Raw genomic sequence first — 15,432 nt, forward strand, 5'->3', positions numbered from 1 at the left:
AATTATTCTACTACTAGGCTAGTGGACTTCTTCTACACAGCAGTCTTATACACAGCATTACTATGTGTTAAAACAAGGAGAAGTTTTTGTGTTGTATTTTTTTTACTTACTTTATATCTCGATTGCATCTTCCCCTCCCTCCTCTCCTCCCAGTTCCATTTTCCCATCTCCCCTCCCCTCATCCTCCAGTCAGTCCTCCCTTTTTCCTCAGAAAAGGGGAGTCCTCTCATGGATATAAACCTGCCCTTTTATTTTCTTGATGGTGTCCTTTGAAACACAAACTTTATTATTATTATTATTATTATTATTATTATTATTATTATTATTATTATTAAGTATATATGTAGGGTGCATACATGGAGACCAGAGGACAACTTTTGGGAATCAGATTTCTTTGTCCACTCTGGGTTCTGAAGACTGAAGTGAAGTCAACTGAGCTGTCTCACTGGCCCATGAAACAGAAAAGCTTTTACATTTAAAACCCAACTGGTCAGGCTAGAGAGGTGGCTCAGTGGTTAAGAGCACTGACTGCTCTTCCAGAGGTCCTGAGTTCAGTTCCCAGCAACCACATGGTGGCTCACAACCATCTGTAATGGGATTCGATGCCCTCCTCTGGTGTGTCTGAAGACAGTGACAGTGTACTCACATACATAAAATAAATAAATAAATCTTTAAAAAAAAAAACAATTGGTCTTAATTTTGACACTTTTGTTTTGATGATATAGCTTAGCTTCCCTTGCACCTCTGTTCCCTCTAGGGAGATATTTATTTATCTGCGTGTGGATTGAGCACAGGCCTTCCCACATCCTAGACATGTGGTCTACCACTGAGCTATATCTCCATTCCAGAAGAATTTTGAGGTTTTTTTTTGCCAAGTATTATAGCATACACCATAATCTCAGCAGTCAGAAGGCAGAGGCAGGATGATCGCCGTAAGTTCAGAGCCAATCTGTTCTATATAACAGTTCCAAATCAGCTAGGCTACACAGTAAGACACTGTATTAAAAAAAATAGAAAGAAAAAAAAAGAAATGTAGTTTTAATTATTACATTTAGGTCAGTGATTCATTTTGACTTAGTATTTTATGAATTTTTAAATTAGAGTACAAAACAATGAGTTTCACTGTGCCATCTCCATATACATACACTGCATCCACATGGTATTTGAGGGAGGAGTACGGTGCTGAAGAGAGTCAACTTCACTCTTGCACATAGATACTCGGCTGGCCCAGCACCATTTTTTGAATAGGGTATTTTTAGCTGGGCCTATGCTGCAAGTCCTGTAATCCCAGCTAATTGGGAGGCTGAGGCTGGAGAAATGCAAGCTCAAGGCTACAGAACGAGTTCAAAGTCAGCACCGATAATTTAGTAAGGCCCCATGTCCAAATAAAATGTGAAAACCGAGGGACAAGGATGTAGCTCAGTGGTAGGGTGCTTACTCAGCACAAATGAGGTTCAAACCCCAGCACCAAAGCCAAACAACAACGAACATAGTTCTCTCCTATCAAGTTTCCTTTGGCGCCTTGTCTGGAGTTGACCGTAAAGTGTGGTTTATTCCTATACCATCAATTCTTTGCTGGTCTCCGTAGGAAGATTACTGTAGGTTTTGAAGCTGGGAAGTACTTGTCTTCCACCTTCGATCTTTTTCATGGTTTGTGTTGCCTCTTCTGGGCTGACTTCCATGTGACTTTTATAACCAGCCAGTCAAGCTCTGCAAAAGAAAAGAGGTTGAGATTTTGATAGGAGCTGCATTGGATGTCATTGTCAGCTTATAAAAACACAGTCAATATCACGCACTTATTTTTTACCTTAACACACTTCTGAACTTGATGTGTTATTAATTATGGTCCGTTACTGCTTCCTCCCTGAGGCACTGTGTTAGACACTAAAGAAAAAGCAAGGATGTTCTAAGATGCTTATGACATAGGTTAAACTTACGGGATAAGCGGGAGTCATGTTAGGAGCAAACAAGGAAGTGGGTAACGGCTAAATGCATGTTACAGAAAGTTGGAATTCTGAAAAGACTCTTCAGGGTTGGAGACGTCTGGAGGGGGAAGGGAAGAGTCAAAGGCTCACTCCGCGCCTGCGTGCCTTTCTTCCTGTCTGTCTCCCTTTTCTCCTCTCGTTTCCTCGCTCTACTTGCACCTGCCCAATTTCTTTGAAAACTGGTAGAACATAACCAGAGATGGCTGCTGTTTCTCAAACCTGGCTGGTCATCAGAATTTCTTGGAAAGCCCTTTAAAATCGAGATGCCAGTCTCCTGCTGCAGAGCTGCTGTGTCATGCTCCCAGGTGCTGGGTCACAGAAGGACAACTGCATTAGCATTTTGATCTCATTTTCTGCCCGAGTTGGGAATTTCTGGGGTATGGTTATAATTATATCCACATGTGGCTCGGCATAGATCCTCACCCCACTGTACCTCTGATTCTTTTCAGGATACTCTCACGTCCAGAAGGTCACAAGGGCACCTGGAGGGCATCGTGAGTGAACCTGTATGGCTTCTCCACTATTGAAAGCACACATTTCTAACAGGGTTCGTTGGTGTATGTGTTTATGGAGATGGCCACTATATAAAACAGATGCTTATTGTTCATAAGTAAGAAGTTTATGGACTGTATAAGAACCTTTTGCTATTCTGGCCATGTTTCTCTGAGTCACTTGTAGGATATATATCCATTATCTAGGATTTATGAGGGGTTTTTGTTTTTGTTTTTGGACAGAAATCTGCCTGCTTCTGCTTCCCAAATGCTATGTTGGAAGGTCTGTGCCCCAACTCCTGACCTTTTAAATTTTTTAAAAATTGATTTACTTATGAATCTTGAGTGCTCTATTTGAATATACCTGAATGCCAGAAGAGGGCATCAGATCCCATTATAGATGGTTGTGGGCCACCGTGTGGTTGCTGGGAGTTGAACCCAGGTCTTCTGGAAGAGCAGCCAGAGCTCTTAAGTGCTGAGCCATCTCTTCAGCTCTTAATGTTTTTTAAATAAACTGAGTATCTGGTTTCCAAAGTCTTTTGCATCTCAGCTTTCCCAGAAGTAACTGATCTTTTAAAGATACCTTTAACTACACAGGATATTAGTTTGAAGTGTTAAGCATGTATATAAGCAGTATACATATTTTTCTACAGCCTTTTTCTCACCATGATGCCTTTGAGATTTATGCATGTGACACTAATAGAACTGATCTATTCTTAAGAACATGTTAATGTTATACCATGGAGTACCAAAATAATGCTATCCTGCTGTATGACTGTTTTCCACTCTAGGCTCCCAGAAGTAGAAATTCATTATGTCAATAGTTTTGGTGGTGGTGGTGGTTATTTTTGTTTGTTTGTTTTTTGTTTTTTTTAGATTTCAGTTCTCCGTGCCACCCACATCCTTGAATGTGTCTCCTGAGACACACATGGGAGTCTGTCTGGGGTATAGATTAGGATGGAAATTGCCCCAAATTGATATGTGCCTTTGACTTTACCAGGTTGCTTTAGAGGCTATTCTGCACAGTAGTAGCTTAATCATCTTTTTTACCCTCTCTCATCAATGATTTATGAGAGTGTCTCTTGCTCCACACTGAGAACCAATGCCACCAAGTCTGTAAAGTCATCATCAGGCTGGAGAGATTGCTCAGTGGGCAAAGGACCTTGCTGGCGAGCTTGACAACCTGAGTTCCATGTCCCAGACCCACACAGTGAGAGAAGACTTCCTCATGTTGTCCTCTAATCGCCACACTTGTGCTAAGGCCCACATCCGCTACATAAATACATGTAATTATTAGGAAATAAACATCTACCTGGGGCTCTCATAGATTCTAATAGCATAGCTTAAGAGGAAAATTGGAAACAGGTTTCAGATGTTTGATGGGCAGAGATCCTCTATCCCCCACATATGTGTATGTACAACAGCCTAACACATTGACACGTGAGTGTTAGTTAACTGTATGTCACTGTGACTACATGCCTGACAGTGTCAGTTTAAGGGAGGGGAGATTTACGCTGGTTCATGGTTTCAGGCACTATAGCCCATTATGGAAGGGAGACCGTGGCATTGCTGTTGGTTGGGCTTTGGCAGATTATTCACATTCTGGCTGGCCAGGAAGCAGAGAGCTTAATAGGAAAGGGGGCTGGATTTTAACCTTCAAAACTTCACCCTCAAAGACTCGCCTCTGCCAGTTACAGCTCCTGCCACACAGTTTGACAATCTTCCAAAACAGCGCCACCAGCTGGCACCAAGTGTTAGCACATGAACCATGAGAGAGTTCATACTGAACTGCCTACAGACACATCTATGTTGGCTGTGCTTAGATCATCAAGAAAGGTCTGCAAAACCTTGCAGATACATATTTTTGTTTGGTTGGGTTTTTGTTTGTTTTGTTGTTGGTTTTTTGTTTGTTTATTTTGTTTTTGAGACAAGGTGATATAGAAATTGCAATCCTCCTGCCTCAGCCATTCAAGAGCTAGAATTATGGACCCACCCAGCACTGGAGATGCATTTGAAACACAGCAGGATGTGATTTGCCAGTCCGTAGGGTGGAACTTAGAGCCCTACCTTTGTCAGTTACACTGACAGGAAGTGGTTGGTCCCTTTCTCGATGCTTAGGACAGGGTACCCTTTAGAGCCGCCTGGCAGCCTGCTGGGCGGTGTCACTGTGTGGCTTTTTCAAAGCCCAGAGGAATCTGAGACGCAAGTGAGAGGAACGATGCATGAAAACAAAAGGCAGTGGAAAGAGTGACCAGCCAGCAGGCTCCAGCAGGCTAGAACGCTCTGTCCTTGTTATTGCTGCTTCATGAAAATGCCGCGGGCCTTCTGGCAGGGTCTACAAGGTAGAGGCTTCCTGGGAAAACAAAGACCAAGGATGCGGACCTGGAGGTTGGGGTTCTAGTTTCCCACTTCCCTATGGATGCTCCACAGAGAGGTCAGAGACCCCTGCGCCCCCTGTGTCTGCTGACCTTTCTTCTGTCCTGGCTGCTTTCCCAAGAGGTTTTTCCCTCCCACTCACAAGCAGTGAGCTCTGGTCTCAGAGGCCTCGCAGGAATCGACTGGGAGAGAGGCTGGGTGGTGCCTGCTCTCAGTAGAGGGATCTAAAGGTCAGCAGAGGAGAAGCAGCCGGGCCCTCCATCCTGGCCTAGGCGCGTTTGTCACAAAGCAGTGACTCTGCTTGAGATGTCCTCATTCCCCCTGCTTCCTTCTGAGCTCGGAAGGACTGGCTACTGCCACACTAAGGCAGCCTCTCTTCAATCTTCAAGAAACCAGGGAAGGGAAGAGCCCGAGTTTCTCCTCCTCGGAAGAATTCTGGATTCACCAGAAGTCACCTTCACATTCCCTCTTCAGAGTCTCCTTTCTTTGATCTATAAAATACCAGATTGCAAAGAAGGGACTTAGTCCACATTCTCTTTTTGTCTTAAAAAGTGGCTGTGAGGACAGCGGTAAAAATAGACCTTTGCGGATACAATAGGACCGAGTAGGGTGTGGTTTGCTGGCAGCTGCACAAGCCCTTGTTTCTTTTGGTCTTGGAATGCTCCAGACTTTGCCTCTGCCTGGAAATCCTACAACACTAGCTTCAAAGTGGCTCCTTGGGAGTGAGACTCCTGTCTCTAGAGTCAGCCATTCCCTTCTTTCTGATCCCCTAGCATGTCCCTCTTACAAAAGGCATACATCGGAGCTGTGGAGAGGGGGTCTCAGGAAGACCCCCTCTCTCTCCTTTCTCTAGACCCTCTCTCTCTTGCTCTCTCTATCCCTCTCCCTCTCCCTCCTTTTCAGTACTACATGGTGGAAAGGGATTGAGGAAGACCCCCGACATCCTTCTGCATACATACGTGCACAAATGTACACACACACATGCACACAAGCATATATAACATCATATTTTGTTATAATTGCTTATTTGGGATTGTGCCTTATTGCTTTTCCTCAGCATCTATAGACTGTATTTTAGCATCATAGTTCCTTAATAGGTGTTTATCATATGAGTCAAGGTTTCTTGGCACTTGTATTTCTGTCTCAAGTGTTTATTTTGTCTGTTTGACTGTGTGCTTGCTGATTTTTTTTTCAGTGCTGTGGACAGGTAGAATACTCAGGGATTCAAACACACTAGACAAGTAGTCTACCATTGCATACCCCCTCTAGCCTGCCTCTGTTTCTCAATTAGCCCTGGCCTCTTCTTTCTTAGGGTGAAGTGCTGGCCGTTTCAGTTCAATGTAGAATACAGGGTTTGCTAAAATGAAATGTAGTTTCTTTTCTAAGGAATTGTTCTTGTAGGAATGTGTTTCAGATAGATCACTTCTGCTACAGGTACAGGGTCTATTTTCGGGAAACATTGCCACCATTACCTCCGAGAGGCAAGTTAGTGGTTGTTATTTTCCATTTACAGATGGGCAATTGGAAGTTTTCTTTTTCATTTACCAATTACTCTGCTTAAAGAAGTATGTGAGGAGCGTTGAGAGTTCCCAAGGTGCGAGAGAGACGGCGGGCTCTGAAGAACGTTATCCTCCTCTCTGAAAGAAAAGACATTTGCACATGAAGGCAGCTGTGATTTGGGAGTCCATGATGTGAGGTGTGTGAAGGGTCCCAGCAGAACTTCCAAATGGAATATAAAAGGTAGGTCAAAGAGTATCCAGCCAGCAGGAGTGTGGTCATCACTGTGCCGTTTGAGATGAATAGATTCTGTGCTGTTTGGTGTCCATTTGGCCTCTGTTGGTTTCTTATGACTGCTGTAACAAATTAGCACAAACTGGCTGACTTAAAACAACAGAATTTTATTTTCTTCCAGTCTAAAATGAAGGTTTGGGCAGGGTCAAAGTCTCTTGAGGCTTGGAGGGGGCGGGGATAATCGGTCTCCTGTTTCTTCCAGTTAGTGATAGCCTCAGGCTTTCTTTGGTTCCTGGCCACTCCAGTCCAATCTGTTTCTGTGGTCACATGGACTCCTCCAATGTTGTAAACCCCCCCCCCTGCTACTCCCTGTAGGAATGTGTATGACTGAACTAAGGACCCACCCAGATTGTGGGCTAAGCCTCCCCTCTCATGACCCTCAACTGAAATCACGACTTTTGCCATGGAATGCAGTACCATTGGGTTCTGGAATCAGGCTGTGCACATTTACTGGGGGACAGGGAAGACTATACTCTTCTCTGCCCTGGGCTGTAGTTGATAATCTTTTACCCCCATGCTATGTCACCTGGCTTCCTTTGTCCTCTGGCTAACCCTTGGGCTTTCGAATGGGAGACATTAGCAAGTCTCAGAGAGGAGGAGGAAGAGACAGTGAGGTCCCCGTCTTTAGCAGGGTGCTCTCATGATCACTAGCAGTGATAGCCATGTTCCGCCATAGTTCCTGTTCTTTCTGGGCTTCTGTTCCCTTTTCTCTTCATCCCTGGCTTCTACTAACATGATTCTTCTGCTAGTGCCTAGCACCCTAACTACCCATAACTCTGCCTATGCCCTGTAGATATGTCCTAACCACCTGATTTTCAAAGCCTCAGTTGATTATGACTTCAGGTTCCTGCCATGATCTGGGCTGATAAAAATCTCAAGAGGCAATGCCATTGTTTCAACAGAGCTAAACTCAGGGGACCACAAGCTATGCTGAAGCAGCATGAAGTGCTCTTTCTATATCCTGCTGGTGTCTTGCTTCATGACTCTTGCCTCTGCCGGCCTTGCTCTGTGGTGCTTCTTATTTTATTTTATATTTTATTTCATTCTTCCACCCATGCCATCTGCTGCCGCCCTGGTGTCTGCCACCGTTGACTGTAGCTGTCATCTTACATGTGCCATTTTTTTTTTTTTTTTTTTGGTTTTGGTTTTTCGAGACAGGGTTTCTCTGTGTAGCTCTGGCTGTCCTGGGACTCACTCTGTAGACCAGGCTGGCCTCGAACTCAGAAATCTGCCTGCCTCTGCCTCCCAAGTGCTGGGATTAAAGGCGTGCACCACCATGCCGGGCCTACCATGTGCCATTTAGTTCAGTGCTGACACCCTCTAGTTTTATTTTACACCCTGACCCTCAAAGGGGCCCAGCTGGGTCAACAGTTATTGTCCCAGCTTCATCAAAGAGCAGATTTAGAAGGATGAGAAGTTACTAAAGGTTTTTAAACATGGGAGCAAGATAAAATCCATCTTAGGACTACTTACTTGATGGCAGGAGTCAGTGTGGAAACACAGAGAAAAGTTTAAAAAAACAATTATAATAGTCCGAGTGAGAATGTGGGGGTCCAAACCTGGCAAAAGGAAGGTTCCTGTGAGACACTCAGGAAATGAGGCATGCAGGAGCAAGCCAGTTATGAGTTCCCGGCTCTGAATTCCTTTTAGCACCAGGGTCTCATTCAATAGTTTTACTTTGTTTTCAAACAAACTTCATATTTTAAGGGAAATATGCAAATATCGCTAGGTGTGCTGATAATGACAGCATGATCTTTAAGATTTATTTTTATCTTGGTGTGTATGTATATATGTATGACATCATTATCCGCTATTATCTCTTGGAACACACTCAAGCGAATCCAAGAAGCAGTGGTCCTATGAAGAGAAATTGAACTTGAATATTTTATTTAGTTTATGTTTTCTAGAAAAACAGAACCCAAACCGAGACATTAAGCCAATGTTTTATTTAGGAGATGAGATCCTGGGGCAGCGGCGAGTTGAAAGGAAAAGGGAAGCAGAAGAAGACAAGGTGTTCTGCCAGAGATTCCCTGCGTAATCCACAGAGAGACAGACGGTATGCCTGCACAAGGGGCTTTGCACAATAGTACCTTGCACAATAGTACAGGATGAAGCCACGCCTCAGATAAGGTCTTGGGAGGAGGAATGACAAGGAATTCACCTTCTCGGGGCCTTCCCCTTTCCTGTTTCCCAGTGGTCCACGTTCACTCCATTAGAAATCACTTTTCTCACATGCTGGGTCATGTCACCTGTTCCCACTGTTAGCTTCCTCACCAGCTACAACCAACTCGCTGTAGCACAGCCTTTAAGCTTGGTTGAAGAGTACAGAGAAGCTAGAAAGTTGCATCGATACCTGTTGGGCCTCGTTGCTCCGTGGTAGAGGGGCAGGCGCAGGGGTGGGGTGGGGGAGCAGCTCTGGGTTGTAGGACTCTCTGGGCTACAAACAGAGGGAGTCACAGGCAGTCATGGTGAGACAGGATAGGCAACTGAATATTCGGGAGACACTAGGAATAGACTCGGGGAGAGACGGATGGGATAGAAAATGCGGTTGTATCTCCACAAGCACTTGGAGCCTCAGAACTGGAACCACCCAGGCAAAACAGTCTTTTGAAAGCTGCAGGAGCAATAACAATTTATATTCAATATCTGATGAATCCTAGACAGCATTGACTAATGAGATAGGAACATGGGTTCTGGAGCCAGGCAGACTTAATGCTTGTAAGTCACCCCATGTGTGCAGTGGGCAGTTTCCTCATCTTCTCTAAGCCTCAGTTCCCCTGCCCTTTCTATGTGGATGATCAAAATAGTTCATGATGTAGAGTTTACATGATGCTCAGTATACAGTAGATGCTAAATAAACCCCAGCTTCCTTGTCCCTTTATCTTATTCTGAGATGACTGTATAACATCACCGATATTCCTTCTCCAGACAAACTCTCCTGTACTGCTCCTAAGTATCTATTGAATAGTATGAGGTCTTCTAGCTTGAGTCTTTCTATTATTTTCAAGACAAGAACCTCCCTCCGGGCCCTGTGATTATGGAGTGCCACTAAAGTGGGTGGCTTCCTTCAGGGGACACATTAGGCCCTAAGAAAGCAGCATGTTAACCCATCCCCATTGGTAAATCGTAGGTAGGACATACATGAAACAGCCTGTGTGCTCTTTTAACCTTTACCCCTTCAAAGACGAAAGGTTCTTGGATACTTTAAGAAGGTACAGATAGGGGACTGGAGAGATGGCTCAGTGGTTAAGAGCATTGGCTGCTGTTCCAGAGGACCCAAATTCAGTTCCCAGTACCTATATGGCAGCTCACAACTGTCTGGAACTCCAGTTCCAGAGGATCTGGTACCCTCATGTATGCCAAACAACAAATGTACATAAAAATAAATAAATAATGTGCAGATGAATAGAGTTGAGGTGGAACCACATAAGAAAAAAAGCCATTTTAAGATTTTTTAAAGATTAATTTTTGAGAAGTTTAAAATATTTATTTTAAATATAAAATATTAATATATTTATAGAAACTCTGGATCTGGAAAATACAATTATAAAGATTATTTTTTAATGTATGTAAGTGCATGCCTGTATAGGTATGTATGCCACATGTGTGCAGGTGTCCACAGAGGCCAGAGAGGGGGCCTGGAGCTCTGGAGTTGTGAAACACTGTATATGGGTGGGGGGAACCCAAGCTGGGTCTTCTGCAAGAGCGGCATGTGTTCTTATGCACTGAGCTACCTTTCTAGCCCTAAGACTTTGAAAAGTGATAGAGTGTGTATACTAGTTATTAAATATCATCCAATTTTTTCTTTCAGTATCACCCCCTCCCCCATCTTATAGACAGGGTCGTACTATGTAGCCCTCCCTGGCTGACCTGGAACTCACTATGTAGACCAGGCTAACACTGAACTCACAGTGATCCACTTGCTTCTAACCCCACAAGTGCTTAGATTAAAGATATGCATTACCACACATGCCCAATACAGCCTTTTAAATGACTGCCAGTCATAATTTAAAATTACAATGACCTATATATTCCCTACTTTAAAATTTTTTGGTTATTAACACTATTTTTGAGTATAATTGACAAAATGCTTTTTTAACCTATCTCTCCTAAATAGAATGAAAAAATATTTATTTTAGTTTCTGATATACCCCAGGTGCCTAGAACATTTCATTGACACAAAGCAATTCTTAATACCAGAATCCTATAATTCCAGGTAAGATTTGGGTTAAAGATTGAATGAATTAGGAGCTGGTGAGTGGTTAAGAGCATGTGCTTGCATGGGACCTCAGTTCAGTGCCTAGCAGAAATGGCAGGCAATTCACACTTGCCTCTAACTTTGACTCCAGAAGACCTGATGCTCTCTGGCTCCCATGGGCACCTGTACACACATCATGCACAGACACACACACACACACACACACACACATACAGAATAAAACTAATTAAAAATAGTGAATGCTGTCTTCTGTCCCCTCTTCTGGTCTCTATGGACACACATAATACAACTAATTAGAAATAATAAATATATTGAAATGGAAATGCATGTGTAACGAGGACTCATGAGATTGCATGGGTTAGTGGTATAGCTGCCATCCTCACTGTGCAAGCAGACACTGTGATAGTCTCTTAAGGGTGACACTCATCTATGCTCTCTTACAATGCATTCCTTTGTTATCTGGGGAAGGGATGGTCATGCTGTTTAGGAGTAGACAAAGTCAGAGTCTGCTCGGAGATTAATTTCCAAAGAGCTTTTTGACGGGTATGTGATATGCTGAAGATCTTCTCCCAGGTGTTCTCAGAAGCCGAATGCTCATAATCACCCTTCTACAATATTGCTTAAGAAATCGATCAGCAAACTCTTTGCTCCCAAATATCTCTAAAGTGAAACTTCAATCAAAGCATAGGTCAATTATCTGAATTAGTGATTTTGATGGACCCTTATTTAATTGCTTGTGGGCTCTGTGGCACCATGAGTTATCACTACCTGTCATGACAGGAGTTATAGCCTATCGTCAGGACAGATAAAGAACGAATAACATCTACTGTAGGACAGGTAGGCAGCTATGCTCAACATATGAGGCCAGTTGCTCATCTTCAGCATGGGACGGATAAGTAAATGACTACTGAAGCCCCAGGTCCTGATTCAAGTAGGTGCCAGAGATCTAGGATTCAAGCCATCCATTCCCAGAGGCTATGGTGTTTCTAGTATCTCATTTTAAGACTCCACTTCCTCCTGCGTAATATGTAGCAACACTATTTATGTACAGAGTTGCTGTGACAATTAAGTATATGTAAAGCAGAGTTCTCAGCAGATGACAGCATTCACCATGGCTGTAGTGTAGGAATGATAATGAGTCTTTTCCCCTGGGGAACAATCATGAAACCTCTCCAGAGAGGGAAAAAACCCTTACTTGGTGAATGACAGAACTGGGTTCTGCAGAGGTAGGCGAGCTGAAATAATCATGTTTAAAATTCCGACTTTTAAAAAAGTTGAAACCCTTACTTATGAGTTGACCTCATAGACTTCCATTTTCAGGCCTGGGAAATTTGATCATGAAAATGTTTGTCCTGGCTGTATAAAATATAGGGCTTGGAGGGTGGGGGTCTGGAGAGTTGGCTCAGTGGTTAAGAGCACTGGCTGCTCTTACAGAGGACCTGGGTTCAATTCCTAGCACCCACACGACAGCTCACAACTGTCTGTAACTCCAGTTCCATGGGATCTGACACCCTCAAACAGACCTACAGGTAGGCAAAATATCAAATGTAATAATTGACAATGAATAAATTAAAAACCACATAGGGCTTGAGACACAGCTCATAGTAGTCAGTGTCCTTGCCTAGCATGGACCTGAGTTCAGTCTCCAGCCCCCAAAAGAAAAATGATTGCACATAACATGATTATTTAAGTGATTTTTTTAAAAAAATGAGGGGAGAGAAGAGAACCAGAGTTGGGACAGCAAAACAAACCTTAACAGAAAAATGACAGCTAATAAATTCTGAAGATATAATGAAGCTTGACAAAAGATTCCTGGGCTGGAGAGATAGTTCACTTGGTAAAATGCTTGTCATGTAAGCCTGAATTTGACCCTCAAGAACTCATCTGAAAAGGCTGGTGTGGAGGCACAGACCTGCAATCCCAGTGCGGGGAAGGCTGAATCACTGAGCTCTAGGTTCAGTGAGCAGTCCTGTCTTATAAGGGAAGGTGAAGGGCTGGAGAGGTGGTTCAGTAATCAAAGGGTATGGGCTCCTTTTCCCAGTTCCTGGGTTCAGTTCCTGGCACCCACGTGGTGGTTTATAACTGACTGTAACTTCAGTTCTAGAGGATTCTGTACTCTTTTCTGGCCTCCTTGGACACCAGGCGTGCATACAACACAGGTACATCCAAACAAAACACTCATGCCCATAAACATCTCTTAACTAGAAAAGGGAGCTGGGGAAGAAGTATTAAGGAAGATACCCTACATCAACCTCTGGCTTACATACACACATATACAATGCACCCCTACACACACACACACACACACACACACAGTGTTGTAAAACCCACAAGTTACTAACTAAATCAAGTAGGGATCACCAGTCATTGAAGACACTATTGAGGGACAATTGATAGGCATTAGGGTTTGAATTATGACAACTGAAACAACAAAAAATATCAGAGTCCTTCCTAGTACTCATTATCCCACACAATGCAGGGCTATTGCAGATATAATTTGTTCAGAATGAGGTCCTACTAGAGGATGGGTTACTAATCCGATGTGATTGGTATACGTATAGTAAGATGGTCACATGACCATACAGACACCCAAGGAGTACACTATGTGAAGATAGATATTGAATTGAAGTGCTGCAGTTGTGAGCCTTGGAATGCCCCCGGCTGAAAAGGCAAGAGAGATTCTCCCTACAGGACTGACAGGGAGCATGACTCTGCCAACACATTATATTCCTGCTTCCAACCTGTGGAAAATAGATTTTTATAGTCATAAACTACCCAACTTGTGAGTACTGTGTTACCACAGCCCTAGGAAACCAATATAATGAAGAACAGGTTGCCTCAGTGCACCTAAGAATCACCCCAAATGTACTAAAGGGAGAGCTTTCAAAGGGGAGATTTGTCCGTTTCTACTAAACTTCATGTCGCTAAGAGTAGGCCAACTTGATGCTGCATCCCTCCTGAAAAGGTACAATAAGGGCACAATATCACTTTTATTTGGTAGGACAACTACAGTAGGAGGTGGAGTGTATCTCTCTGCCACTGGACTCTAACCTGGCTTTGTTATGCTTTTTATTTTATTTTTTTAAACAAAGCACCTGTTTTGTTTTTTTTTAATTAGTTACATTCATTTATTTTGTGTGCACATGCCATAGTATGTGTGTAGAGGTCATAGGACAACCTGTGGGTGTTGTTTCTCTGATTCCACCATGTGAGTCCTAGGTATTGAACTCAGTTAGTCAAGCTGGGTGAAAGGTGCCTATACCCACTGAGTCATTTCACTGGTCTCTTGTTACTTACTTTTGCCCAACATAATACTGTTGAAGTGGCAGAACCAGGTCTAAGCCAAGGTCTCAGCAGACCTTCCGCATTCCTTTGGCCATGCCTTCTACATGTACAGACTAAGGAAACTGGTCCTAATGGATGTCACCCTCAATGTTGAACTGAGTGTGTAATGTCCCCCACAGGCTCATGTTTGGACACTTGGTTCCCAGCAGGTGGTACTATTTTGGAAGGTTGTGAAACTTTAAGGAGGTATAGCCATCCTAGAGGAAATGGCCAACTGGGGTTTGGGGTGGGGATTGGGGTTTTATATCCCTACCACGTCTTCTGTCTATTCCATGCTTTTTCATTCTGCCAAGATGTGAGGAAGTGAGTAGTCCCAGCACACAGCTATCATGGAACCACCTGCTGCCCTATATTCCCTCCCATGGTGAACTGGATTTCTTTAAACTGTGAGCCCTTCCTCTCTCAGGTGGCTTCCTGTCAGGTCAAAACAAGAAAAGCAACAAATACACTTGCAATGTCAGAGAGCATCAGTGATCAGCAGAGCACAGCCCACATCACAGAATGATCTAGACAATGATTCCTAATCTCATGCCATTGAATTTTAGCAGGCCGTTTGTTATGCAGCAGTGGACACCTATGTCAGCGTCCTGCAGAACTAAGTGGGAAGACTGGTTAGACAGGCTGCATCCGGGTTATTCAAGCCTTGTCATCACTTGGCTTTTTAGACCAGGTATGAGGGCCAGGGAACTATTGGACATTCAGCAGGTATTGTTAGCTGTAGACACTACATGCCTACTATTGATTGGATGCGGTTTGTCAGTGAAAACTTCCTGTGCTAGAAGCTTAGTGTTCAGTGTGGCAAAGTTGGAAGATGGAGAACTTTTTAGAAGTCCTGCCCACTGGTAGGTGGTGAAGTCACTAACAGCCCTGCCCTTGGGATGAACACAGTTTTTTAGGGATTCACAAGTTCAGTTCTCACAAGTATGGGTTGTTACGAGAGCCAAGTGATTCAGCCTTTCTGCATACTGGATTCCTTTCTGTTTCTCTGCCATTTGGAATGCAATGGGGGTGGGGGGCTTTGTCAAAGGTCAAACAGATATGATCACCTGATCATGAACTTTCAACCTCCAAAACTATAAATCAAATAAGCTTCATTGTAAAGTGTCCAACCTCCTGAATCTTGTTATTGTGACAGAAGATGAATTAATGCAATGCCAGAAGCATCACCCCATAATCAAAAATATCTGTAGGTATTGCTGAATGTCCATCCTGGGACACTGGACTA

General features: G+C 43.5%; 2 long non-coding RNA genes across 5 annotated transcripts in view; one reads left to right on the forward strand and one right to left on the reverse strand.

Annotated features, from left to right (window-relative positions):
• LOC110296538 overlaps positions 1–15,432 on the forward strand; it is a 47,058-nt gene that overhangs the window by 28,656 nt on the left and 2,970 nt on the right. For 3 of the 4 annotated variants that reach the window (XR_003836904.1, XR_002378187.2, XR_003836905.1), the window contains 3 exons: positions 2,435–2,532; positions 6,366–6,592; positions 8,596–8,699. This is a non-coding gene — a long non-coding RNA (uncharacterized LOC110296538). The remainder of the gene's footprint in view (positions 1–2,434; positions 2,533–6,365; positions 6,593–8,595; positions 8,700–15,432) is intronic. The other variant, XR_003836906.1, reaches the window with a different exon arrangement.
• LOC110296537 overlaps positions 1,012–15,432 on the reverse strand; it is a 32,365-nt gene continuing 17,944 nt past the window's right edge. The window contains exon 3 of the long non-coding RNA XR_002378185.2: positions 1,012–1,710. This is a non-coding gene — a long non-coding RNA (uncharacterized LOC110296537). The remainder of the gene's footprint in view (positions 1,711–15,432) is intronic.

The sequence above is a fragment of the Mus caroli genome, chromosome 6 (assembly GCF_900094665.2).
Source record: "Mus caroli chromosome 6, CAROLI_EIJ_v1.1, whole genome shotgun sequence".
Classification (NCBI taxonomy): domain Eukaryota; kingdom Metazoa; phylum Chordata; class Mammalia; order Rodentia; family Muridae; genus Mus; species Mus caroli.